This window comes from Mesoplodon bidens (genome assembly GCF_964165515.1).
Source record: "Mesoplodon bidens genome assembly, chromosome: 17".
Classification (NCBI taxonomy): Eukaryota; Metazoa; Chordata; class Mammalia; order Artiodactyla; family Ziphiidae; genus Mesoplodon; species Mesoplodon bidens.
Window position 1 is genome coordinate 47,174,656 of NC_138174.1, and position 22,659 is coordinate 47,197,314.

General features: G+C 39.8%; 1 protein-coding gene across 2 annotated transcripts in view; it reads right to left on the minus strand.

Annotated features, from left to right (window-relative positions):
- The window catches only part of KLF12 (KLF transcription factor 12), a 452,957-nt gene that overhangs the window by 317,709 nt on the left and 112,589 nt on the right, over positions 1-22,659 (minus strand). The window lies entirely within an intron of this gene.

Below are 22,659 nucleotides of genomic sequence, written 5' to 3' on the forward strand. Positions count from 1 at the left end.
TACCTGGCACATACTAGTTACTCAGCAAATGTCAGTCCCGCCCCTACTCGCTACATTTATAATCAAGTGTCCAATCTCCTATTTCCACTTAAACTTTCCCGAGAACTAGGAACCAGCAATGACCTACTCTGGCCCAAGTTACACTTCCTCGATACCACCTGCAACCATGAGAGTGTGTCTCTTACAGGAAGATCCTGGGAATACAAAGACGACAGGATCTCCACTCTAGGGTGTCACAGTACAGTGTCTATAATGCACCCATTAAGAGAGTTCAATGATGTAACAGCTAACAGAAATAGGAGAAAGGGAATTGAAGGTTATTAATAACCCATAACCCATAAAATCCCCTTGGAATACAAATCCTTTGAAAATTCTCCATTTACAAAACAGTTCTTCCCTATTTCCAGCTCTGTTTCTCTGAAATTATGTTTCCACCCGGGAATTCTTCCCTATTAAGAAAAACAGACAATACAGAAAGAGCAAACTTTAAGAACTAAGGTCCCAGGATTCCCTGGTGGTGCAGTGGTTGAGAGTTGGCCTGCCGATGCAGGGGACACTGGTTCGTGCCCCGGTCCGGGAAGATCCCACATGCCGCGGAGTGGCTGGGCCCGTGAGCCATGGCCACTGAGCCTGCGCGGCTGGAGCCTGTGCTCCGCAACGGGAGAGGCCACAGCAGTGAGAGGCCCGCGTACCGCAAAAAAATAAAAAATAAGGAACTAAGGTCCCATGTAGAGTAAGATACGCTTTGCACAATCATTTACGAACAGAGTTCTCTGAATGAACAGCCCATTCTCTGCGGGAGGAGGCGGAGCCAAAGCACACGGACGTGGAAATTACTCTCTCAATCTGTTTGCGGCTTCCGTTACACCCCATCATTCTGCGCAGAGAACAAATAAACCCTTAAAAGAAAGCAACCATAGCCAATGAATTAAGCCTTTCTTTTACACATATTGTGCTCAATATAATGGTTTGAAAAGTAATGTATGCTATGCTCGTCTTCCAGTGTAATTGCCATTTTACTGGGACTGCATAGTCAAGAATCTGATTTGTATTGCAAAGGACTGACAAGATGATTAAATCTTGTCTTCGTATGTCTAATTTATGTGATTTAGATTGCAACACAAATATGAGCATGTGCAATTTGTACTTGCATGGAAAGCTACTGCATGTAACAACACTACGTTCTGCCAAAAGTAACTTGGCCACACACGAGTCTGCACTGCCACGTGGGGGACCCTAACATCCTTCCCCTAACCCTGTCAGGATGTGTCTTAAACCATCATGCCAAAGATGTTAAAAATCTTTGGGGTTTTTAAGAGGCTGGTAGGAGAAAAGGAGTCACAGGGTACCCAGCTACTTATTAATCTCCAGTTCACTTCCCAGCACTTTCTATAAATATGATGTGGTTGTGTTAAATATAATGTGGTTGTGTGACTTATATATAGAAAAGCAAACTTCAAGTTTTGAAAACAAATGAAAATAAAATCATGGTAAACACACATTTGGTACCACTTATAAATGCATAATTCACACAGTCTAAGAACTTCTTCACTACTTTACTTCAATGGGTGTTATCTGAACATAACTGGGTGTATATATTATTGGGTAATTAAAATTTTATACACTAAAGAGTTATGACATAGTCAAGAAAAATAAATGCCTCGGGCTTCCCTGGTGGTGCAGTGATTGAGAACCCGCCCGCCAATGCAGTGGACATAGGTTCGAGCCCTGGTCCGGGAAGATCCCACATGCCGCGGAGCAACTAAGCCCCTGCGCCACAACTACCTATCCTGTGCTCTAGAGCCCGCGAGCCACAACTACTGAGCCCACAAGCCACAACTACTGAAGCCCGTGAACCTAGAGCCCGTGCTCCGCAACAAGAGAAGCCACCGCAATGAGAAGCCCGCGCACCGCAAGAAAGAGCAGCCCCCGCTCGCCGCAACTAGAGAAAGCCCACGCACAGCAACAAAGACCCGACACAGCCAAACATAAATAAATAAATAAATAAATTTAAAATATAAATAAACAAATGCCTCATTCAGTATACATATTTGGCTTTCCTATTAATTATTGCTTTCTATGTTTAGCTTGCCAATGCTAAGCAAGATAAATCCCACTGAAATGCATAGTAAACTGTTTGCGTAGGGAGTAAATTTATTTTCTAGTCCATCACAACAATAGTTGATTAAAATATGTTGCTCTTATCCAGTTTTGAATTAATTCATGTGAAATAAAACAAATATTTATTAAATCGTGGGGAAAACACTCTATCAAACTGTAAAACCTGAGTAGAAAAACAAATGGCACACAATTACAGTTGACATTTAAATGAAATCTGCAATCTCGAAATATTTAACAAGAATTAGAAAACATCAGACTTGAGGTATTTTTAGGATACTTTTATGTTCAATCTCTTCACGTATCTGGATGCAAAGAAGTTTTAACGCAGGCAGATTTTAAAATATAATTTGAAGATGGATCAATGAAGTAAGTAGATTTGTTTCGGTGACATTTTGACATAATGATACAGAAACAAGAGGGTTTATTTGATATTTTTAATGAAAACCTTGCCTTACTGAACGATGGTTTTGACCAGCTGAACTCATTAATCTAGTGTGCATATTCAGACATCATAATCATTGCCCCATGTAGTTCATAATTTGGTCCATAACAGATAGCTGGCTGTCATAGCAAGTACATAATCAATAAGTATTTCTCAATGATGAGCAAATTAGTAGACTGTCAAATGTATTACATAACCGTATGCTTCTCTCATAATTAATTAATATCAAAATATCAAAATACTATTTTGCTGAGAATGACAAATGATATATGAGGTTGATTCTTGTTCAGAAGGATCAGAAAGACCACTTGAGGGCTTCCCTGGTGGCGCAGTGGTTGAGAGTCGGCCTGCCGATGCAGGGGATGCGGGTTCGTGCCCCGGTCCAGGAGGATCCCACATGCCGCGGAGCGGCTGGGCCCGTGAGCCATGGCCGCTGAGCCTGTGCATCCGGAGCCTGTGCTCCGCAACGGGAGAGGCCACAACAGTGAGAGGCACGCATACCTCAAAAAAAAAAAAAACCAAAAAACAAAAGACAACTTGAAAAACTGAAAAATACTGAAACTGGACCTCAACTGAAGTACAATCCAAGCAGTTTATTGATGAAGGTCCACTGACATTTATTACATGGTACATATATTCTGTTATTAATTCATCTGTGAATCACCTATATGCCAGAAGTTGAGGGAATTACAAATTATATGCCACAATGCCTAATTTAAAGAAGCTCATAGACTACAAAGGTGAGCCAAATATAAATAAGTAAAATAATTATAACAGTAATAGATACCATCTACTGAATGTTTACCATACATTTAACATGAACTAGATATTATTATATATATTAGTTAATAAATGCATGTACAAGGCATAGCTATTCTAATGACCTAGAATGAATACTCACATTTTACAATGCAAGTAACTGTAATTAAAGTCCATATTCTCTAACTTATATCAAGTTGAAGAACTAATAACATCATAGGAGGTCTGGTGAAAAGAATAAAATAGAGCAGGAAGTTGAGGGAACCCACAGCAAGGTGAAACAAAGCTGAGTCTTGAAAAGTGAGGAAGAAAAGACATTTCAGGGAAAGGGGATGTACTAGGAATGAGTACATTTAAATCTGAGTCTGAGAACGCTCACACATATATGTACAGACACATAAAATTTACACACACATATAGACCGAGCGTCCTAAGAATCGGCATACCTACACCAGCCAGCCCATGTCACCCACCGAGGGGCTCTAATATAGAAATCTGTAATGTGGAGAGAAGGTCCATTTCAAATAAATAATCAAAACAATCCTGAAAGCATAACTTCTAGTGTCTTAGGTGCACATCTGTCTTACAGTATAAAGGGATTTATATTATATATGCTAAACCAAGAACATTAAAATATGGTTTAAAGAAGCTAATTCTATAGAAAAAATGACTTTAAAAGTGCTTTCTCATGAACTGCGCTATGGTCCATGATTGAAGGTATTTCTGACATTTCTGACCCTCATGGATCAAATATTTCAAAATATTTATTAGTCAAATACAAAGCAATGAAAATATGCCCATAGATAGTATGTATACTATGTTCAACATGCTTCCACCTTCAGGTTCATAAAATGCTTTATGACATACAGGCCTACCCTAGCTCTCCTTTTTAAAGGTGTTTTATTTGGTTGAGGGGCTTTAAAGTTCCCTCACCACATCTGGGTTCTCATTCTGTACTCTTCTCCAGCATATGCATCTTCTCTCCTACCTTCCAAATATTCAGATAATCTCTGTCTCAATGCTAACGGTCAGCCAGCTCTACTACTACATGTACCTTCAGGTAACTACAGAACAATTTCTATCCTTCCTCAGACATGTGATCACAACTCATTAACTCTACGGTGATCCACCTCCCCGGACCGTGAAACGGTCTCTTTGATGACAGATGTATATTTAGCATTACAGATAACCTGCACCTGGAAAGAAAATTCCCCTCCCCTGTTTCAATGATGTCTCTGATTCTTTTCTCCAGTCTCTCTACTACCACTGGATGTCTTTTAAATAGTCTACCTCCCTACAGAGGGGTATCTTCCAAAACTCTCCTTAATTTTACAATGGGCTTTGATCTCTTAGGAAGTTCACCCACCAGAGATTTGATTATTACCTCTCAAATGAACATCTCTAAGCCTAAAATCTTGCTCTACTTTTTTTTCCACATAGATATTATAGAATCGTGTCCAGTGTATGCATGAGTCACTCCAAAGCTAGCTATCACCCATGGACCAATCAATCAGTTATCAAGAGGAGGCTACACGAGCTACTCTTGATTACAGAGGGGCAAACACATCTAGTGCTCCAACTCTCTTCAACTACCCAGCATCCGTTTTTTTTGTTTTTGTTTTTTGTTTTTCGGGTTTTTTTGCGGTATGTGGGCCTCTCACTGTTGTGGCCTCTCCCGTTGCGGAGCACAGGCTCCGGACGGGCAGGCTCAGCGGCCATGGCTCACGGGCCCAGCCGTTCCGCGGCATGAACCCGTGTCCCCCGCATCGGCAGGCGGACTCTCAACCACTGCGCCATCAGGGAAGCCCTCAGCATCAGTTTTTAATGCAAGCAAATTGTATGATACATTTTGTTTGGAGTTTCTATGTTTCTTAGCAATATGCTAAGAAATGCTGAATTCCTGTAGCTGACCACTAAACATTATTTGGTGAGATTCGTGTCACATTAGATAGAGTAAACAATACTACGGCATATGGCAATACTACCATTATCTACTGTGTGCTAGTGATTAGCTAACAGTTCTGGGCCTCGGCTCCCTTATCTATGAAATTAAGGAGCTGAAATGTCTTCAAGTTTCCTTTCACTTATAAAGTTGTGGAATCTACAAATCCTCTATTTCAAAAATGCACAAAAAATGAGAAAGAAAAGGATCATATGAAGTCACCAAAAATAATTTATGGAATGCAATTTATTGAGTTCCTACTGTAAAAGAAGGTATTTATATTAGAACACAGGAATTACTTGGAGAGTCCAATTCTCTGAAATCCTTTTAAAGTGGAATAAACAGCTGTTGTTGAAAAAAAAATGCACAAGCCTGCAAGGCATATGCTATGAGCTGGAATACATTCATATTGGTTAACGGAGTTTGAGTTCTATCTCTGAATTGATGAACTCAGTGAAATTTATCAAAACTTCTCCTTCCCAGTGGCTCATAACCTGGCAGAATATAATGGATGACTAATAGGTCAATGGTAACTTAGCACACCACATCTCTTTACTATGTGCCACTCTGAAGAGAAATGCTCAGGAGGTAAAGAGGGGACCATGAAGTGAAATATTGTCACTATTTCCAAAGCTGAGCCTGTGGACACACCAGTAGCTGAACGATCCTCTAGAGGTGGCCTTGAACAATTCCAAAGGTGAGGAGGGAGAATTCCTTTTCTAAGCACAGTTCCGTGAAGCACTGCATTACAGTAGTGCTCATCTGTGACTATAAGTAATTTCTTTCCCTAGGGTTTTACGATGGCCACTTGGAAGGCTCAGAAACATATCTGCGACATTGTTTTGTGTAAATGAAAGGAATATGTTATTTCCAACAGCATATCAGCAGCAAAAATGTACTCTATATACCAGGTATGCACCAGGCAGCGTTGCAGGTACTTCATACACATTATCTTAGGTAGTCCTCACCACGAAGGAGGGATATTAACCTCCACTTTACCAGTGAAGAAAGCTTCATGGCTCCTGAACTGCACAGTGGGGATTTGAACACTCTTCTGTCTGATTCCAAAGTCCATACTCTTTTCCTCACACCACAGTGCCCCTCAATAGAAGCTCCTGAGGTGTGAGCTTGATGAAAGCGCTATGCCAGGACAAATTTATCCAGGTACAGATATGGCCAGCTTTCAGGCACTGCAACACTCACTTTGTGGATCCGGGCAGCCACTGAAGAGACTGCTGTTGTCATCCTCAATTATGATCAGGAGCCACTGATGGCCCCAGTGTTGCTATTGCTACACTTGGGCAGCATTTCTCCATGTATGTTCTGTGGATGGAATGCGGTCTATAATAAACAGAAGACATCAGAGCTCCTTTTGCCAATGCATTTTGTTTTTAATGTAGCTTTTCTCAGAGATATTATGCAAGAACACTCCCCCATATAGCCAGAAGTCCCAGGAGCCTCAGAAGTTACTGGAAAGTTAACCCTCCCATTTTTACAAGACCATGAACAGTAACTGCAGAGTTCTTCAGAGCTGGATGACATTTAACATCCTAGAGGCCTGAATTCGAAACTCAGCTTTTCTATTTCCAACTTAAATGGCCATGGCCCGATCACAATCTCTCTAGAATTCAGGTTTTCAACATCCACAAGAATGGCTAAAATAATGCCTACCTTGCAGCATGTTTGTTATGTCTAGAGAATCTAAGAAGTGCAATTTGCAGAAGGCACTCAATAAAAAGAGTAGTTATTATTAAATTATTATTTTTCACAATTATAAGTACTACTTTGGTTTTAAAACACAGAACTAAGCAACACTACTAAGCCACAGAATCTGCTGGAGCCAGAAAGAGATCAGAAAAAAAGCCACATGAACCTCTCTGGGTATCCTGTCTTATTAAATGATACTAATTTAAGAAAAGAGAAAGAGTTACTAAAGACAGCCAGATTTCCAGAAAACATGCATGAGTATACGATACTCTTCTTATACAGGGAACAAGGCAACAGGAGATGGGTTTACAATTTTTCATAGTAGTATGACCCAAATAAACTAAAACCCACAGAAGTAAAGATCATCCTGGAAATCCATCATCCAGAATTCCTGTTTATGGAGATTATTTGGCTCCATCTTCTAAAACTTAATATTATATCTATTCCAGACTTAGACGTTGATTTTCAGTAACTTCTACACCCTCTGTTTTACTGCCTCTCTAATGTCATCTATCTTATCCCTGTAATTATTCGGAAATCCACCCCTTGATCTCTGTCCTATGAACTTTAATCACTCATTCACGGGATCAACAAGTACTGCTTCTCCTTCCTCCTCTTTCCAACTACATCCCTCGTCGAGTTAAAAATAAAGGAGGGCTCTAGGTTTCAGAAAGCACTGATTTCAGAATTTTGTTTTTTGGTTTTTGTTTTTGTTTTTTGCGGTATGCGGGCCTCTCACTGTTGTGGCCCCTCCCGTTGTGGAGCACAGGCTCCGGATGCGCAGGCTCAGCGGCCATGGCTCACAGGCCCAGCCGCTCTGCGGCATGTGGGATCTTCCCGGACCGGGGAACAAACCTGCGTCCCGTGCATCGGCATGCGGACTCTCAACCACTGCGCCACCAGGGAAGCCCCTCAGAATTTTGTTTTTAATTACCATGAAGACATACACCGGAACAGCATAAAATCTCTACCCACAGTACTAAGGAAACTAAAAGCCACGCATTCCTAGTGGTTGCTCCAATAGCCACCAGTTGTAGCTGCTGAGCATCTGAAACGTGACTGGTCCAAATCAAGCTGCTCTGCAAGTGTGAAATACACACCAGATCTTGAAGACCTTTTACCAAAAAGCATAATTTAAAATACTTCATTTATCATTTTATATTGATTATGTGCTGAAATGGCAATACTTTGGACATACTGGGTTAAATAAAATATATTATTAAAATTAATTTCACCTATTTCTTTTTACGTTCTAACATGGCAATCAGGAACTCTACAATTACTGAAGCAGCTCGCATTATATTTCTATTAAACAGCACGGGTCAAGGTCCTACATTTCAAAGCCTTGTACAACACACTGGGAATTTTCTTGGCCTCTAATTGTATTTTATAGAGACCTTAAAGACTTGTCTTCCACTGAATTCCCTAAAGATATGTTTTCTTGTTTAATCTAGCATTTAATGTATCTGGATGTGGATATAGCCCAACATGTACTGTTAATTGAGCACAGTCTTCAGCTCCTTGGAAAGCTATAATTGTGAAGAATGTATTTGATGCTTGTTGGTACCTGATTTTTATCTCACCAGATTATCAATCTTCAGATCTTTGAAAACTCTGCAAAGTGATCTCAAAAGTGTTGTGTGTATCTTCCAAAAGCACGGTCATTCACGCACAGCCATGCCTGAATTCAAGTGTCGAGGGCTTTCCTTAATCCTCATAGCCTATTAAAACTAAAAGATTCCCAGAGGACCAGAAATACAACCCAACATCCACTTTGTGTCCTGAAGCACAGCTGTATTTAAATTGATAAAATAAAATGTAACATATTCCGCATCACATATCCACTCTGCTGCTGATGGGAAATACACTGGACAGTATATACATCGTTAAACTGAACACAGCCAAGTATATTATGTTACAGCATCATTTGGAAACTCAGGCCAAACAATCCTCCAAAATTCCTAAATGTCAAAACTACTGACAGTAACATTTTCATCCTTTCTGTGTCTCAATGTTGCTCTTTATGTTTCTCCTTAGGCATTCTTCTGAGTAAACAAATTTGATTAACAGAGTTTCTCATTTTCATAATGTGTAAAAGTGGTGAAAGAATTCATTGTACATTTAAGGAATTTTTCCAGCACTTTTATTGACAAGTAGCAGTACCTAAAAAACAATCACATATTATAACTCATACCAACCCTCATTATTTTCACGGAGTTACGTGTGAAGTCATGTTTTCAATCGTATGATTTCTACCAAATATCTCTGGTGGGTCAGTTCCCGCCCGATGATAACTTTATGAGTAAGTGTGATGCCAGGCAACGTGGGAAGGGCTAGACTCAGAAGACACTGGTTCGCTGGCGATAAAACCTTTGACTTGAGAGAGAGGATCTACTTGGCAACGAGCACATGCATTTCTTTCTTCTAATTCTGCAGGTCTTTAAGAGTTGACCATACTCCACACGGTGGTATAAACACAGAGAGGCCCTCCTGTGAAAAAACTACTCAGAACCCACAACCCTTGGGGCATCTTAGGGGTGAGGGTGCCAGGCCACACACGTGAAGTTCCCAAAGGCTAACTCAGTGCTTCCCAACCCTTTTCAGGGCATCCTCAACCGTTTAAGGAAATCAGTATCTCAACACACCTGGAACCAACCCCCAGCACATCAGTTGGGCAGCTCTGGGCTGATTTACTGAGGGAGGTACAAATCTCCATGCTCCCAGGAGCCAAGAGGCTGAAACAGTGGAGCCACCCAAAAGAAGGCTGAGAGTGGGACACTGAAGGGATGTCCTCTCTGCAGAGGGTCGCTGGTCCTTAACTTCTGACAGTGGTTCCCGCGTAGTTATATTCAAATGAAATGAAGCCTCTATCCCCGTTTAGGAGATCTCCTAATTTATAAACACAGTACTGCTGTACTGACAAAAAACAAACAAAACACCATCCACACATCAATCAGTTCATGATATGTTCTGCACTGGCCTGACCTTCAGATTCAAAACATCTAGGAGGCCAAGGAAACTACAAACTATGGACACCCTAGATTTGTCTGGGCCTTTGCACTGGTGTGCCAGGAAGAACATAAATTCACATAATAAACATGGTGTTTCTAACGGAAGCATCAATTTCACTTTTTAGATTTTTTTGGAGAAACCGTATTAAAACAAACTGAGTATATTATGAGCACAGTTCAAAAATCACATGATTTCATGTAAAATAAGAGAGTCAGAATAAATTCACTGCTTGCAGCAGGCTACTTTCAACCACACACCTGGAATGATTTTCCCTTTCTGAGGAAAAGTTTGAAAAGTAAACTACTGGGCAACCCTCAGAGGGGACAAGAACCCCTTAAATGAGCTCTGAACAAAATAAGATTTTTCAAGGATTCTTCCATAGTTTGGAGTTTGTATCAGCTCTGGGCCACTTAGATTGCTAATTCAAATATAATTCATATTGTCAAATTGTTCTAGAAGGCTCCTGGAACACTGCATTTCAGCAGCTCAGGTTTTCCAGCCCAGTGGAGAGAGGGTACCCCACAAACACAACAGATTTACCCATTCTACATTCATCAACAGTTTTCTTCGTGTGTTCTGCATTTGTTTACTGTAATGAATAAAACATTAAAATGGCTATTTGGAATATAAAACATTTTATAAAACAAATGAAAAATACAAAACAAATAAAAAATATTTGTAGTTCTTGCAAACGGTAAAGTTACGCTGGGCTGTAGTTTAGAGTACCCAAGGCTGTTATTTACAGAATAAAACTCATTATCGTTACTCAAATATTGAACAAGAATAGTTTGTATTCAAAGATAAAGTTGCCACGGGGGACTACTGATATAGGAAACAGGCTGCAGCGACAGGAGATGCATATTAAAATTTAAATATTGAAAAGGAAAAATGTATTTAACAGGTATATTTAATATTCCAAGGGCATCAACTAGAATTGTTAAAGTCATATTTGCTGACATTTCAATTATAACCTTCTATTTTCAATGCCTTCAGCTCAATCCAAAAACTGTCTGCAGTCCCCAAACTAATGTACTTTACAAGGTCTCTGTTGGCAAATGATTTTTTTGTTAGCGTGCAACACATTGAAACTTTAAAGAAGAAGACCAAAGGCAAATTTGAATATTTTTCCCCACAGGACCACCAAATTTTGAAATGAATAGTAGGGATTTAAAACAATATTTTTCAAAAAAAAATATTTTTCCAAGTGAAGCACACAGGTTAAGAGTTTGCCATGCTTAGTTTAATAATAAATGGCAGAGTCAGGAATCAAACCAAGGATTTCCAGTCCAGAGTCTGTGCTCTCAGGTAGTACAGTTTATTACCTGTTTCTTATCATAAGTGGAAAGAAATATTTTATACACTATAATTTATATACAGTATTAGTATAGTACATATAATATACATATAGTATTATATTATATACCTCTAATTTTTTAAAAACACTAAAAAATATTCTTATAATCTACTCTGGTTATCATATACAGACCCATATCTAACTTATTGTTACTGTAACCCTCCAATGCAATTACAATTGGTATGTGTAGTTCTTTGTGTAATTTCTGAAGTCCCCGACAGATTTATTTTCAGTGGGCATAGAGGCTTTCTAGGTTTACTGAAGTTATTTAAGCTCTGGAGGACCCTGTTTTCTCAAATATAAAACAGGAATAACAGCTGTGCCTATGTCACAGAACGGCTATGGGAGTTCACTGAAATAATGCAGGTACAGAGCTTAGCACAGTGCACAGCACAGGAAGCACTCAGGAAATATTAGATATTATCATTGTGGTTAATAACTTTATCCACCCTTGTGTCCTTGCAACTTACACAGGGTTTGGCACATGAGAGGTGCTCAGCAAACAATAATTAAATAAATCAGTGAATACTTCTTTCAACATCCCCCCTATCTACATGCAAACACATCCTTCCTCTCCACAGGCACTGCCATTTCTCAAATATGATTTTGCTTCTTCCACCTAAAACACTATTCCCCATCTTCATTTTCATCTGTCTAACTCCTATTTTTCATCTAAATTTTGGTTCCCTTTCTTCTCTCCTGGGAAGTCTTTTCTTAAAAACTCTGAGTCTATTATGTGCCCTGCTTATGCTTTCTCATTGGGCTTTCTCCTTGTCCCTAATTAGCAAAGCACTTAACCCTCAGTCTTCCTGATGTCTTTGACATGCCTTAATACCCCACTAGACTGCAAAGGCAGACACTACCTTTATACCATTGTAAAGGTATAGAACGTAAGAGATGTTCAATAAACCTTTTGTTAAATGAATGAACACATACATATTTCTACCTGAATAACCTCTCCATGATCCTCACCCTCCCCACCAAAAGTCACACTGGATTTAGGATATGGTTCAATTTTAGAAATGAACAAAAACGGAAAAGACAGATAAGCCAGTTTTTTTAATGGACCAAAGAAACGTGGACAAGTTTTTCCCCAGAGATGGCCAAATGGCCATTAACATATGAAAGGTATGCACGGTTATTAATCATTAGGAAAACGTATATGAAAGTCACCTCTAAGACATCAACACACATCCATCAGAATGGCAAAAAGAGTGAGAAAATACAGAGTAGTGAGATATGGGGCATCTGGAACTTTCATAAAGTCTAAATTGATATAGTCACTAAGGAAAACTGTTTGGCAGTATCTACTAAAATGAAAATACATTCCTGAAGATTCAGCAATTCCATTCCTACTACTATGCTATGTAGACGTATGTACATACACGTGCCAAAAGGCATGCACAAGAATATTCATAGCAATATATTCCTAACAGCTGAAAACTGGAAACAACCGAGATGTCCATCAACAGTAAAATGGATAAATAAGTCTGTGGAAGGCTTCTGATAAATCCCTATAACAGAATATTATATAGCAATGAAAAAAAGAACAATAGGAATGAATCTAAAAACATAATGTTGAGACAAATACTGTATGATGTCACTTATATGTGGAATCTAAAAAATACAACAAACTAGTGAAGACAGCCAAAAGGAAGGAGACTCACAGATACCGAGAACAAACTGGTGGTTACCACTGGGGAGAAAGGAGGGTGGAGAGACAGGGGAGGGCTAGGGGGGGCTCGGGATTAAGAGGTATAAACTAGTATGTATAAAAAATAAGCTACAAAGACATACAGTACAGCAAAGAGAATATAGCCAATATTTTATAATAACTATAAATGGAGTATAACCTTTAAAAATTGTGAATCACTATAATGCACACCTGTAACATATAATACTGTACAGCACTGTACTTGAATTAAAAATTTTTTTCTTCAAAACATAATGTTGCACAAAAGAATCCAGACTCAAAAGAGCACGTGTATTGGGCAGCATCAGGGACAGACAGTCGTCTACGGTGATGGAGGTGAGACAGCCGCCGACTGGTGCGTGAGCAGCTGCTGGTCATGTTTCATGACTTGATCCCAGGGGCTGTGGAGTGTGTTATGTTCACTTTGCGGGAGTTCACCCATTTGTACACCAGTGGTATGTGCACTTTTCTGCATGTGAACTGCACTCTGGTGAAAAGGTGAGCCAAAAATAAATGAATAAGTAAATGCATTCAACCTTAAAAAAAAAAAAAAAGTCAACAGAGATGATTCACACAACTCCAGGAAGTCTGAAATCCTCTAAGCCTGACCAGTCACTTGATTCTATTTGAGATCTCATCTTGGTCTTATTTCTAACTCTTCTCTTTACTGGGAAATTCTATTTTAACCTATTTGCTAAATATAGACTATGTATACACAGGTTTAACATTGCCATAAAAAGGGATGGAACAGCTGAAATGGGGTCATGGTCTTTTTATTACAAATGGAAGAAAAAGAAGGAAAGCGGTTTTCCTGAGATAAGTTGGCAACTGTCAAGAGATAGAAATGATACATACACACTCCATGTACTTATATTTATAGCAAGACATAGCTGTCAAATGGTCTGAATTGAAAGTAATTGGCAAAGGGCAGTGAAAAGACACAGAAAAGCAGAGGTCTGGGCATATGAACCATTGGCCACCCTCAGGGATGAAGCAAAAGGGGGTAAGAAAGCATCAGAGCAGACAGGTCCAGAGCCGTGGGCACTGCCAACTCTGTACAGACTGGGAGAGTACAGGGGGCACCGGATTATTCAGAGGTGCCTGACCGCTCTGTGCTACCTACCAGCACACTATAAGAGAAAGTGAGAGGGAGCTTCAAGATAGCGGAAGAGCAAAACGCAGAGATCACCTTCCTCCCCGCAAATACATCAGAAATACATCTACATGTGCAACAACTCCTACAGAAGACCTACCGAACGCTGGCAGAAGACCTCAGACCTCCCAAAAGACAAGAAACTCCCCACGCACCTGGGTAGGGCAAAAGAAAAAAGAATAAACATAGACAAAAGAATAGGGACGGGACCCACACCAGTGGGAGGGAGCCGTGAAGGAGGAAAGGTTTCTACACACTACAAGCCCCTTCGCGGGCGCAGACTGCGGGTGGCGGAGGGGGGAAGCTTCGGAGCAGCGGAGGAGAGCGCAGCAACAGGGCTGCGGAGGGCAAAGCGGTGAGATTCCCGCACAGAGGATCGGTGCCGACCAGCACTCACCAGCCCGAGAGGCTTGTCTGCTTATGCGCCGGGGCGGGCGGGGCTGGGAGCTGAGGCTCGGGTTTCAGGTTTCAGTCGGATCCCAGGGAGAGGACTGGGGTTGGCTGCGTGAACACAGACTGAAGGGGTTAGTGCACCACGGCTAGCCAGGAGGGAGTCCGGGAAAAAGTCTGGAGCTGCCGAAGAGGCAAGAGACTTTTTCTTCCCTCTTTGTTTCCTGGTGCCTGAGGAGAGGGGATTAAGAGCGCTGCTTAAAGGAGCTCCAGAGACGGGCGCGAGCCGCGGCTAAAAGCGCGGACCCCAGAGACGGGCATGAGACACTAAGCTGCTGCTGCCGCCACCCAGAAGCCTGTGTGCGAGTACAGGTCACTATCCACACCTCCCCTCCCGGGACCCTGTGCAGCCCGCCACTGCCAGGGTCCCGTGATCCAGGGACAACGTCCCCGGGAGAACGTACGGTACGCCTCAGGCTGGTGCAATGTCACGCTGGCCTCTGCCGCCGCAGGCTAGCCCCGCATCCGTACCCCTCCCTCCCCCCGGCCTGAGTGAGCCAGAGCCCCCAAATCAGCGGCTCTTTTAACCCCATCCTGTCTGAGCGAAGAACAGACGCCCTCCGGCGACATACACGCAGAGGCGGGTCCAAATGCAAAGCTGAGCCCCGGGAGCTGTGCGAACAAAGAAGAGAAAGGGAAATCTCTCCCAGCAGCCTCAGAAGCAGCGGATTAAATCTCCACAATCAACTTGATGTACCCTGCATCTGTGGAGTACCTGAATAGACAACGAATCATCCCAAATTGAAGAGGTGGACTTTGGGAGAAACGATATATATATTTCTTTCCCTTTTCTTCTTTTTGTGAGTGTGTATGTGTGCTTCTGTGTGTGATTTTGTCTGTATAGCTTTGCTTTTACCATTTGTGCCAGGGTTCTGTCTGTCCATTTCTTTTTTTTTTTTTTTACTTAAAAATTTTTTTTCTTAATAATTCTTTATTTTACGAACTTTATTTTATCTTCTTCTTTCTTTCTTTCTACTTTTTCTCCCTTTTATTCTGAGGCATGTGTATGACAGGCTCTTGGTGCTCCAGCCAGGCATCAGGGCTGTGCCTCTGAGGTGGGAGAGCCAAGTTAAGGACACTGGTCCACGAGAGACCTCCCAACTCCACGTAATATCAAACGGTGAAAATCTCCCAGAGATCTCCATCTCAACGCCAAGACACAGCTCCACTCAATGACCAGCAAGCAACAGTGCTGCACACCCTACGCCAAACAACTAGCAAGACAGAAACATAGCCCCATCCATTAGCAGAGAGGCTGCACAAAATCATAATAAGGCCACAGACACCCCAAAACACACCACCAGACGTGGACCTGCCCACAAGAAAGAGAAGATGCAGCCTCATCCAACAAAACACAGGCACTACTCCCCTCCACTAGGAAACCTACACAACCCACTGAACCAACCTTAGCCACTGGGAACAGACACCAAAACAACGGAAACTACGAACGTGCAGCCTACAAAAAGGAGACCGCAAACATAGTAAGTTAAGCAAAATGAGAAGACAGAGAAACACACAGGAGATGAAGGAGCAAGGCAAAAACCCACCACCTAACAAATGAAGAGGAAATAGGCAGTCTACCTAAAAAAGAATTCAGAATACTGATAGTAAAGATGATACAAAATCTTGGAAATAGAATGGAGAAAATACAAGAAACGTTTAACAAGGACCTAGAAGAACTAAAGAGCAAACAAACAGAGATGAACAACACAATAAATGAAATTAAAAATTCTCTAGAAGGGATCAATAGTAGAATAACTGAGGCAGAAGAACGGATAGGTGACCTGGAAGATAAAACAGTGGAAATAACCACTGCAGAGCAGAATAAAGAAAAAAGAATGAAAAGAATTGAGGACAGTCTCAGAGACCTCTGGGACAACACTAAACTCACCAACATTAGAATTATACGGGTCTCAGAAGAAGAGAAAAAGAAAGGGACTGAGAAAATATTTGAAGAGATTACAGCTGAAAATTTCCCTAATATGGGAAAGGAAATAGTTAATGAACTCCAGGAAGCACAGAGAGTCCCATACAGGATAAATACAAGGAGAAACACACCAAGACACAAATTAATCAAACTATCAAATATTATATACAAAGAACAAATATTAAAAGCAGCAAGGGAAAAACAAGTAACACATAGGGAATCTCCATAAGGTTAACAGCTGATCTTTCAGCAGAAACTCTGCAAGCCAAAAGGGAGTGGCAGGACATATTTAAAGTGATGAAAGGGAAAAACCTAAAACCAAGATTACTCTACCCAGCAAGTATCTCATTTCACAGAGAAATTAAAAGCTTTACAGACAAGCAAAAGGTAAGAGAATTCACCACCACCAAACCAGCTTTACAACAAATGCTAAAGGAACTTCTCTAGGCAGGAAACACAAGAGGAGGAAAAGACCTACAATAATAAACCCAAAACAATTAAGGAAACGGTAATAGGAACATACATATCAATAATTACCTTAAATGTAAACGGATTAAATGCTCCAACCAAAAGACACAGACCGGCTGAATGGTCACAAAAACAAGACCCATATATATGCAGTCTACAAGAGACCCACTTCAGACCTAGGGACACATACAGACTGAAAGTGAGGGGATGGAAAAAGATATTCCATGCAAATGGAAATCAAAAGAAAGCTAGAGTAGCAATACTCATATCAGATAAAATAGACTTTACAATAAAGAATGTTACAAGAGACAAGGAAGGACACTACATAATGATAAAGGGATCAATGCAAGAAGAAGATATAACAATTGTAAATATTTATGCACCGAAAATAGGAGCACGTCAATACATAAGGAAAATACTAACAGCCATAAAAGGGGAAATCAACAGTAACACAATCATAGTTGGGGACTTTAACACCCCACTTTCACCAAAGGGCAGATCATCCAAAATGAAAATAAAGAAGGAAACATAAGCTTTAAATGATACATTAAACAAGATGGACTTAATTAATATTTATAGGACATTCCATCCAAAAACAACAGAATACACATTCTTCTCAAGTGATCATGGAACATTCTCCAGGATGGATATCTTCGGTCACAAATCTAGCCTTGGTAAATTTAATAAAATTGAAATTGTATCAAGTATCTTTTCCAACCACAACGTTATGAGACTAGATATCAATTATAGGAAAAAATCGGTAAGAAATACAAACACATGGAGGCTAAACAACACACTACTTAATAAGCAAGAGATCACTGAAGCAATCAAAGAGGAAATCAAAAAATACCTAGAAACAAATGACAATGAAAACACAACTACCGAAAACCTATGGGATGCAGCAAAAGCAGTTCTAAGAGGGAAGTTTATAGCTATACAAGCCTACCTTAAGAAACAAGAAACATCTCAAATAAACAACCTAAGCTTACACCTAAAGCAATTAGCGAAAAAAGAACAAAAAAACCCCAAAGTTAGCAGAAGGAAAGAAATCATAAAGATCAGATCAGAAATAAATGAAAAAGAAATTAAGGAAACAATAGCAAAGATCAGTAAAACTAAAAGCTGGTTCTTTGAAAAGATAAACAAAATTGATAAACCATTAGCAAGCCTCATCAAGCAAAAGAGGGAGAGGACTCAAATAAATAAAATAAGAAATAAAAAAGGAGAAGTTAAAACAGACACCTCAGAAATACAAACGATCATGAGAGATTACTACAAGCAACTATATGACAATAAAATGGACAACCTGGAAGAACTGAACAAATTCTTAGAAATGCACAACCTTCCGAGACTGAACCAGGAAGAAACAGAAAATATGAACAGACCAATCACAAGCACTGAAATTGAAACTGTGATTAAAAAATCTTCCAACAAACAAAAGCCCAGGGCCAGATGCCTTAACAGGCGAATTCTATCAAACATTTAGAGAAGAGCTAACACCTATCCGTCTCAAACTCTTCCAAAATATAGCAGAGGGAGGAACACTCCCAAACTCATTCTACGAGGCCACCATCACTCTGATACCAAAACCAGACAAAGATGTCACAAAGAAAGAAAACTACAGGCCAATATCACTAATGAACACAGATGTAAAAATCCTCAGCAAAATACTAGCAAACAGAATCCAACAGCACATTAAAAGGATCATACACTATGATCAAGTGGGGTTTATCCCAGGAATGCAAGGATTCTTCAATATATGCAAATCAATCAACGTGATACACCATATTAACAAATTGAAGGAGAAAAACCATATGATCATCTCAACAGATGCAGAGAAAGCTTTCAACAAAATTCAACACACATTTATGATAAAAACCCACCAGAAAGTAGGCATAGAGGGAATTTTCCTCAACATAATAAAGGCCATATATGACAAACCCACAGCCAACATCGTCCTCAATGGTGAAAAACTGACACCATTTCCACTAACATCAGGAACAAAACAAGATTGCCCACTCTCACCACTATTATTCAACATAGTTTTGGAACTTTTAGCCACAGCAATCAGAGAAGAAAAAGAAATAAAAGGAATTCAAATCGGAAAAGAAGAAGTAAAGCTGTCACTACAGGTGACATGATATTATACATAGAGAATCCTAAAGGTGCTACCAGAAAACTACTAGAGCTAATCAATGAATTTGGTAAAGTAGCAGGATACAAAATTAATGCACAGAAAACTCTTGCATTCCTCTACACTAATGATGAAAAATCTGAAAGTGAAATCAAGAAAGTACTCCCATTTACCATTGCAACAAAAAGAATAAAATATCTAGGAATAAACCTACCTAAGGAGACAAAAGACCTATATGCAGAAAATTATAAGACACTGTGAAACAAATTAAAGATGATACCAACAGATGGAGAGATATACCACGTTCTTGGACTGGAAGAATCAACATTGTGAAAATGACTCTACTACCCAAAGCAATCTACAGATTCAGTGCAATCTCTATCAAATTACCACTGGTATTTTTCACAGAACTAGAACAAAAAATTTCACAATTTGTATGGAAACACAAAAGACCCGAATAGCCAAAGCAATCTTGAGAAAGAAAAACAGAGCTGGAGGAATCAGGCTCCCTGACTTCAGACTATACTACAAAGCTACAGTAAACAAGACAGTATGGTACTGGCACAAAATATATATATATAGATCAATGGAACAGGTTAGAAAGCTCAGACATAAACCCATGCACATATGGTCACCTTATCTTTGATCAAGAAGGCAAGAATATACAGTGGAGAAAGGACAGCCTCATCAATAAGTGGTGCTGGGAAAACTGGACAGCTACATGTAAAAGAATGAAATTAGAACACTCCCTAACACCACACAGGAAAATAAGCTCAAAATGGATTAAAGACCTAAATGTAAGGCCAGACACCATCAAACTCTTAGAGGAAAACATAGGCAGAACACTCTATGACATAAATAACAGCAACATCCTTTTTGACCCACCTCCTACAGAAATGGAAATAAAAACAAAAATAAACAAATGGGACCTAATGAAACTTAAAATCTTTTGCACAGCAAAGGAAACCATAAACAAGAACAAAAGACAACCCTCAGACAGGGAGAAAATATTTGCAAATGAAGCAACTAACAAAGGATTAATCTCCAAAATTTATAAGCAGCTCATGCAGCTCAATAGCAAAAAAACAAACAACCCAATCCAAAAATGGGCAGAAGACCTAAACAGACATTTCTCCGAAGAAGATATACAGATTGCCAACAAACACATGAAAGAATGCTCAACATCACTAATCATTAGAGAAATGGAAATCAAAACTACAATGAGGGCTTCCCTAGTGGCGCAGTGGTTGAGAGTCCGCCTGCCAATGCAGGGGATGCGGGTTCGTGCCCCAGTCCGGGATGATCTCACATGCCACGGAGCGGCTAGGTCCGTGAGCAATGGCCACTGAGCCTGCGCATCCGGAGCCTGTGCTCTGCAATGGGAGAGGCCACAACAGTGATAGGCCTGCGTACCTCGAAAAAAAAGAAAAAACTACACTGAGATATCATCTCACACCAGTCAGAATGGCCATCATCAAAAAATCTACAAACAATAAATGCTGGAGAGGGTGTGGAGAAAAGGGAACCCTCTTGCACTGTTGCTGGGAATGTAAATTGATACAGCCACTATGGAGAACAGTATGGAGGTTCCTTAAAAAACTATAAATAGAACCACCATATGACCCAGCAATCCCACTACTGGGCATATACCCTGAGAAAACCATAATTCCAAAAGAGTCATGTACCAAAATGTTCATTGCAGCTCTATTTATAATAGCCAGGACATGGAAGCAACCTAAGTGTCCATCAAAAGATGAATGGATAAAGAAGATGTGGCACATATATACAATGGAATATTACTCAGCCATAAAAAGGAACGAAACTGAGTTATTTGTAGTGAGGTGGATGGACCTAGAGACTATCATACAGGGTGAAGTAAGTCAGAAAGAGAAAAACAAATACCGTATGCTAACACATGTATATGGAATCTAAGAAAAAAAAAGAAAGAAAGAAAATGGTCAGAAGAACCTAGGGGCAAGATGGGAATAAAGATGCAGACCTAGTAGAGAATGGACTTGAGGATACAGGGAGGGGGAAGGGTAAGCTGGGACAAAGTGAGAGAGTGGCACGGACATATATACACTACCAAGCGTAAAATAGATAGCTAGTGGCAAGCAGCCGCATAGCACAGGGAGATCAGCTCGGTGGTTTGTGACCACCTAGAGGCGTGGGATAGGGAGGGTGGGAGGGAGGGAGACGCAAGAGGGAAGAGATATGGGGACATATGTATATGTATAACTGATTCACTTTGTTATAAAGCAGAAAATGACACACCGTTGTAAAGCAATTATACTCTAATAAAGATGTTAAAAAAGAAAAAAAAAAAGAGAAGGTGAGAAATTAGGCTTGGAACAACCAGAGTCGTGAGAAAACATTTGAAAGTCCTTATAATTATAGTTTTTACTACATTTTTTTTTTAGTTAAAGAAAAAGCATAAAGGCAACATCCCCAAGAAGGAAAAAAACTGCAATGCAATTTTAATTCAGTAATTATGTTGCTAAACAATGAATTCTTCATTTCAAACCCTTGCTCACTAAAAATTTTCCAGGATCTCTCCACTTCTCTTCCCCACTCTCTCCAGGTATCCTGCTTTCTCATGCATAACACACACAGCTAATTATCTCCTGCAGACATGACCTAAGATGCAGAAATGCCCTAAGAGCAAGCTCACCACTGCTGAAAAGTTATACAAAATAGATCCACACATACAATTTCAACACGGCAAATTCACCTTCGGGAAGGAGTCACTGTTCAAAACATTCACACATGTAGTTTTTACCAGACATTTCATTTCTGTTTCATTAAAAATTATGTCTAACTCCATAATATTCAAATTTTTAGGCAACATCCTAGTCTTGTCAAAGGTGACCTGTTAGTTTGAAAGGCTACAATATGTTTTTATTTTTTACCGATGAAAGCAAACAACAAATGTCAGGCATGCTTTATTCAACTAACAGAAATTACATAGAGTGTATGTATTTCCATTCGCATACTATTAACTCTCCATATGAAGACTTCAAACCTAGAGTTTCTTTGGCTCTAAAGTATTTGATTTTAATTCCGTTTCGAAATAACTCTCTTTGGATAACAAATATATTCCTCACAAATCAGTACAATTATTATAGAACTATCACAGAGAGAAAGCAGTTTCCATTCACCGTGTTCGCATAGAAAACCAGATTTCACTGTCAAGAAGCTTACTTGTAATAGATCTTTTTAACTTAGAAGTCCCTTACAATCAAAGATCTGTATGTTTGAATAAAAGTAGGAAACAGATCAATTTCACTTTGCATCTCTTCTTGTAATCAGACTGAGAAATAAAATGTTTTCTTTTCTGGGAAATTTCTTTTTCTTGTGGAAAACGCTTCCAATTTTAATATTTAAGACGATAAAATCTACTCCTTTAACTATTTATTTCCTCAACAAAAGCAAAATAAATTACCCGCACTGCAAACCACACTGGAACCCTCTGGGGTTTTCTTTCACAGTCCTCTGTA